Source organism: Oncorhynchus gorbuscha, unplaced genomic scaffold (genome assembly GCF_021184085.1).
Source record: "Oncorhynchus gorbuscha isolate QuinsamMale2020 ecotype Even-year unplaced genomic scaffold, OgorEven_v1.0 Un_scaffold_7400, whole genome shotgun sequence".
NCBI lineage: Eukaryota > Metazoa > Chordata > Actinopteri > Salmoniformes > Salmonidae > Oncorhynchus > Oncorhynchus gorbuscha.
In genome coordinates, this window is record NW_025750793.1 from 1 (window position 1) to 7409 (window position 7409).

Sequence of the window (7409 nt, forward strand, 5' to 3'; positions counted from 1 at the left end):
CTGGTGGGGCTCCACGGTCCACATGAGCAGTGAGGCCACTACGTGAAACGTACCAAGGACAAGGAGGAAGAGCGGCAGCGCTACTGGTCCAGCCACCAAGCGCTCCCTGATGGAGTGGAGGGGCAAAGAGGACGCTAGAAGGTGCTCAAGTGCATGTACTGCGGCCACCTCTTCGAGTCTCTGCAGGACCTGAGCGCTCACATGATCAAGACCAACGCATTGATCAGAAAGTGCCTCTCAAAGAACCGGTGCCAGCCTCTGGCCACCAAACTGATGCCTCTGCCAAAAAGCAGCCTCCAGGACGCCCTGGTATCCCCATGCTCCCCAGACTCTCTGTACATGGTAGCGGTGGCCACATGCCCCAAGGGGACATTGTGAAAGACCCCAAGTCCACGACAAACCCCTATGTCACACCCCAACAACCGCTACGGCTATCAGAACGGGTGCGCCAGCTACACTTGGCAGTTCGAGGAGCTCGCGAAGGCACAGATCCTGAAGTGCATGGAGCGCGGGGGAGCTCTCGCTTATACATTGCAGCAGCTGACTGCCCACATGATGGTCACGGGTCACTTCCTTAAGGTCACAAACTCTGCTCCGGGTACAGGCAAGGGCAGCTAGTGTTTGACCCAGTGGTGGAAGAGAAGATCCAATCCATCCTCTGCCACCCACCACCAACAGGCTTCCAGTCCCAGCAGTGTCAAATCTCAGCCAGGCCTCCCTGCACCTTCCTGCGGCTCTGGACGAAAAGAGAGAACCGGAAGACTGAGAGATTGAGGCGAGCTGTAACCAGGGGAGCAAAAAAAAGATCAAAAAGGAGAGGAAGAGCCAGGCACGAGAAGAGTGAGGTGAACGCTAAGTCGTGAAGCAGCCGGACAGAGGAGGACCTGGAAGAAGCTCCTAAAGGAGAAGCCGGACATCCTCAAGTCCTAGGAGAACACTGTCCAGTGCCATCAGGCAAGGCCCAGACGGGCCACGCCCTCAGTGGGGTGGTGGCTACCCCAGCATCCACGATGCTTACCAGCCCAGGCACATAAACTTGACCCAGCACTGCACTCCTCGTCCAGAGTGTGCAGATCCAGCCTGTGTTCCAACAGCGGGCTCCGCGGGCTGGTGACCAGACTCCAGCTCAGTTATCCACTCCCCCAGGAGCCTCTGCATCTCCGCCTCCCAGAGGAGCACAATGTTACTACCAGAAAACTGGTGGAGAAGGTCACAAGGAAAGTTACGCTGCTGTGAAGAAAGAGGAGAAGTTAGTCAACAAGGACCGCCACAGACATCCATCCTCCCCAAGTCTGCCTCTGCAATGAAGACAGAGACCACCACCACACCAAATGACGCCACCGTCAAAGCTCCCTCGAGGAACAGCGGCCCTGGAAACAGAGTCAGAGCTGGTCTGCAAAAAGGAGCCCAAAGAGAGCACAGTAAACAACCACCACAGCCATTCCAAAGAACGGCCCAGACACACGCCAGTCACCCATCACCAACGGCACCAACAGCTTAGACATCACCATCACTCACCAGAGTGCCTTTCATCAACCCCCGCCACTTCAGTCAATCACGAACAAACACCTGGGCAAGGCCTCCAGCTTCCGTCAGCCTTCACAGACCAGCAGCACAAGGCTCAAGATCAGCAACAGCGTGATGGAGAAACCGCCCTTCAACCAGACTCAAACCAAGCAACCGAGCCAATCAACTACACACACACGAGAACAACGACCAGCCTATGGACCTGGAGAAGTCCAAAACAGCAACAAATACAACAACAACAACAACAACAGCACTGTCAGCAACAGCAACACGGCATAAATGGTAACAAACCCATACCTAAGCCTTAAGTCTCTGCCCTGACAATTCTTCCTCCTCTGAGAAAGAAAGCTAGCATGACATCTCAGACACAGAAGAACCTTACAGGCAGGCTGACACCCAAGTCCTCCCGCCCACACCATCCATCTCAGAGGCCGACATAGACGACAGTGCGTTCGAGGATGCCTGGAGGACTCTCCTGTCCAAGAGGAAAGGACGGCAGTCCAACTGAACCCTTCTGAGCACCTCCTCATCCTCCAGCTCAGTTCGGCTCTAGCTCATGTGGAAACCTGAGGGCAAGCACAAGCCATGACGGACCTCGCCCCCAAAAACGGTCACATCTGCAAGTTCACAGGCCTCCCCATGACCACTATCTCACTGGCCACAACGCAGTGGGCACCAGCCCGCGGACTAGCGACCAAGTTCCTGAAGAACATGGACTCTGCCAGCCTGTGTTCCTCTGCGGTGACTGTGCCTCTAGGTTCAGACTGCTAGCCCACACATCGGCCACCTCAGTCTCACCTGGGCTTCAGCTGAAGGACCTGTCCAAGCTGTCCAATGAACCTACGGGAGCAGCAGGCTGCCTCCAAAGTGATCACAGACAAAATGACTTTTGGGCAGCACCCTGGCATCCTGACCTCACCAGACGTAAGACACTGGCTTCCAGGCTTACCAGTGAAGGCTTTCAAATGATACCTGGTCAGCACACAAGGTCAAACTGCACCTCAGCAAGATCATAAGTCATGAAGATCACCTGCTCACAAATGCCTTGTGGAGAAACTGGAGAAGTAGTAGAGAGGTCTGGAGCTGAGGGAAGAGACAGAGAACAGACAGAAAGACCTGGCTGTGTAACTGACCAGAATTTCATTGCACTAAGATAACATTGTTCACAGTTACTGCACTGGGCCAAAACTGAGCTGCTGAATCAGTCTTATTTTTTTTGTTGTGATACTGCCTGACTGGACCATGTCTACAGATTTTTGCCAAGCTTTTTAACACTTATTTTGTAATGGTTTATATGCTATTTGTCTGATCTGTGCATGTATTTTAGTGAAATCCAAGGTTAAACACGTTTTTTGTGAAGATTAACCTGGAATGAGGAGGCAGTTTTCCTGGAATGGGTGTTAGGGAGTTGCTAAAAAAACGAACAGAGGAGATAAACAAGGAACACTTTGAGGAGAGACTGTTCAATGCACACAATACATTTTTTTTCGGTTTAATACCCCACGGGTTAAACCTGTAATTTTGCTCTGCTGTCAGATCGCTGTCTTTTGAGCAGATAGAGACTCTCTCCTGCTTTGTTAGAGATCAGCACACTGTTTCCTGTGCGTATTCCTGTGCGTATTCTATGTAAATTACATGCGATAATCGCAACGCAGGACACAATGCTGGTTCCCGTGGTGCAAATGCAAACCGAGGGTAGATAAACACAGTCTGGGCAGATTTGCATAGCATTTGTGTTTTGGGCGCGCAGAAACGTGCGCCTTGAGGATTCGTGGGGATTTCCTCGAGGTTTTGTATTAGTAATGCCGACTTCCTCCCAGGGATCGGACCATTATGTACAGGAGCAGCAGACAGAGGTGGGTGTCGAGAAGGACCACAGACAGAATAACTAAATATTACCTGGGCTTGTAACAGTATGTGGAGGTGAACATATCAACTTCTCTGCCGCTCTTACTGTAACAAAATAGGAAAGAAGAACAATCGCTACAAATAATAGAGAAATGTCCCTAAATGGAGAGGTGTATGTAACATTAGCCACTCCTGAACTCCATCAGATCTCAATCGTTCAAATGCTCGAGGAAGTGTGTGTGTTGCCATGTTTTCATTTCCTGTGTGACTTTGCATCTGATCCCTCACAGGAGCATTAATCCCCTTCAAGGTGTATTATAAAACTAAGCTCTGCCTCTGGGTTTGTATTATGTACATTACGTGCACACACACACACACACACACACACACACACACACACACACACACACACACACACACACACACACACACACACACACACACACACACACACACACACACACACACACCTCAAGTACCTTTTAGGTCCATGTGTCTGGACTGTTTTACCTGTGAATATGTCGTGGTTACCGGCAGGCAGATAGATCAGAGTTACTCCCCCTTAAACAAAGACAAGTGGCAGCAGAGGATACCACCGCCGGGCGCTTAAAGCCTTGAACTCTGTGCGCACCAACGTACGCTTTAATACCCCCTCAAAATACCACACGCTCCCAGCAAAACAATGCCTGACAGTATCAGCACAACACAACCAACGCAGACAAAGGGCAACTTTGTAACCATAACTGAAACGAACACAGGGAGAATCTGTTTGTCTCCTGATATGAGTAGCTATTGTCAACGTTGGGAGGTTATCGACGTGTGTTTGTGTTACGTGAAAGGTGGCTAAACAACGCTGTTTCCTTTTCTCATTCCATTGTCAAATTTCATGTTGACCTGATATTTGCTTCAGTTAGAATACAGCGCTCCACAGAAATAGTTTGCTCGAGATTAGGATATGAAATTTCACTCTCTAGTTAAGTTTCCAGGTTTTCTATGCTGCTGATCAGTCCGCTGTATCATTGATTCACCCTGAACACTCTCCCTGGTGTTTCATGGTGTTGTAACTCAATGGAGTCCATCATGTTGCAGTCACACTGCTTCCTTCAGCTGGATGTAATTGATATCTGCTGGTTGCCACTGAGGCGCCCTTGTAAAATGCCATATTAGTGTCAGAAATAGTGCAGTTGTTTTAGATGGCCGGCCAGGGGCCCTTTTTATCAAAGCAAGGTTATGTTGGCGTAGGAGGGAGATGTGACAGAGTTGTCTTGGCAGAATGATGGTGGCTGACACATGCGGCTATAACGGATGTTGTAGATAATCATTGTCTGCCACGTCTTTAGTTATGATCTCTTAGGCTGCCTGGATGAGGACTGCAGGTGTATACCGCCAAGCCCCTTCATCCATCACATGCCCAGACAAAATGCTGAAGATGAAATGCTTCTCCATCTTCGGGATGAGGGATGTGGTTTTATTGAACACCCTCCCCTCCTCTAAAATCTCTCCATACTGCCTGACTGCAGGTTACTTTCTCCTAAGAAGGGAGGTTGTTGTGTTGTTTTTTTTCTCAATCGAGGAAAAAGCACAAAGAAATGATGTTGAAACGTACAGTGTATCTATAGCAGAACAGTAAATGATCAAATGCTCAAATACATCTGATCTATTTTCTTGCCTTAAACCACCTTTTGCAAACCCTTTGAACACACATGTCGTCAGCGAATACAAAATTCACTGTTACGTGTTTGTTTCACAAATATTTGCACATTGTTTCAAAGAGAAATGTGCACAATTGTGTTCACTTTTTCCGTCAATCAGTAAACACTACTGCACAAAATTCTAAATCACCCCATCAGTGTCATACAGTGGTGGTCGATGCCGTTTATTAAGATAAGGGAGAACAACATTTTTTTTAATGAGCATGAACTTATTTCTAGTACAGCATATTGAATGACTGACTTTCACATTCCATTCACCCAGCTCAATGTAACCCAGTTCAATGATTCTTCAAATTTGCCACCCTTTGCCTTGATGACAGCTTTGCACACTCTTGGCATTCTCTCAACCAGCTTTGCCTGGAATGCTTTTCCAACAATCTTGAAGGAGTTCCCACATATGCTGAGCACTTGTTACCTGCTTTTCCTTCACTCTGGGGTCCAACTTATCCCAAACCATCTCAATTTGGTTGAGGTCGGGTGATTGTGGAGGCCAGGTCATCTGATGCAGCACTCCATCACTCTTATTCTTGGTCAATAGCCCTTACACAGCCTGGAGGTGTGTTGGGTCATTCTGTAGAAGAACAGATAGGCCCACTAAGCGTAAACCAGATGGGATGGCGTATCTACACAGAATGCTGTGGTAGCCATGCTGGTTAACTGTGCCTTGAATTCTAAATAAATCACAGACAGTGTCACTAGCAAAGCACCCCCACACCATCAGACCTCCTCCTCCATGCTTCATGGTGGGAACCACAAATGCGGAGATCATCCGTTCATCTGATCTGTGTCTCACAAAGACAGTTGGAAGTTGGAACCAAAAATCTCAAATTTGGACTCATCAGACCAAAGGACAGATTTCCACCGTCTAATGTCCATTGCTCATGCTTCTTGGCCCAAGCAAGTCTCTTCTTATTATTGGTATCCTTTAGTAGTGGTTTCTTTGCAGCAATTTGACCATGAAAGTCTGATTCACGCTGTCTCATCTGAACAGCTGATGTTGAGATGTGTCTGTTACTTGAACTCTGTGACGCATTTATTAGGGCTGCAATTTCTGAGGCTGGTAACTCTGATGAACTTATGCTCCTCAGCAGAGGCAATGCTGGATTTTCCTTTCCTGTGGGGGTCCTCGTAAGAGACAATTTCATCATAGCGCTATATAGTTTGTCTGACTGCACTTGAAGAAACTTTCAAAGTTATGAAAATCTTCCGAATTGGCTGACCTTCATGTCTTAAAAAAAAAAAAGGACTGTGGTTTCTCTTTCCTTATTTGAGCTGTTTTTGCCATAATATGGACTTAGTCTTTTACCAAATGGGGCTATCTTCTGTATACCACCCCTACCTTGTCACAACACAACTGATTGGCTCAAATTGTAATGATGTACGCTGAGAGTCAGAAAGCTAGTTCAGGGAGTGAATACATTTAATAAATGAACAAAACAAGAAACACAAATAGCACACCGACATGAAACAGAAACAGTGACGACTGGGGAAGAAACCAAAGGGAGTGACATATAAAGGGCAGGTAATCAAGGAGGTGATGGAGTCCAGGTGAGTGGCATTATGTGCAAATGCGGGTAACGCTGGTGACAGGTGTGTGCCATAAACAACCAGCCTGGTGACCTAGAGGCCGGAGAGAGCACACATGACACAAATGCATTAAGGAGGAAAGAAATTAGACAAATACATTTTTAACAAGGCACACCTGTTAATTGAAATGCATTCCAGGTGGCTACCTCATAAAGCTAGTTGAGAGAATGCCGATAGTGTGCAAAGCTGTCATCAAGGCAAAGGGTGGCTACTTTGAAGAATCGCAAATATAAAATATATTTAAATTTGTATAACACTTTTTTGGTTACTATAGGATTCCATATGTGTTATTTCACAGTTTTGATGTTTTCACTATTATTCTACAATGTAGAAATAGTAAAAATAAAGGAAAACCCTTGAGTGAGAAGGTGTGTCCAAACCTTTGACTGGTACAAAAGTATATGTACACCCCTTAAAATTTGTGGATTCAGCTATTTCACCACACCGGTTGCTGACAGGTTTTAAAAATTGAGCACACAGCCAGGCAATCTCCATAGACAAACATTGAACGTAGAATGGCCTTACTGAAGAGCTCAGTGACTTTCAATATGGCACTGTCATAGGATGCCACCTTTCCAACAAGTAATTTGGTTACATTTCTGCCCTGCTAGAGCTTCCCCGGTCAACTGCAAGTGCTTTTGAAGTAGAAAATCTCTGTTGAAGTAGAAAATCGTGGCTCCGCCGCGAAGTGGTAGACCACAGAAGCTCACAGAATAAGACCGGCAAGTGCTGAAG

The 7409-nt window shown here is 47.1% G+C and overlaps 1 pseudogene; it reads left to right on the top strand.

Annotated features, from left to right (window-relative positions):
- The first annotated feature begins 57 nt into the window (after positions 1-57).
- LOC124029718 lies at positions 58-2614 on the top strand (annotated as a pseudogene).
- Positions 2615-7409: the final 4795 nt, after the last annotated feature.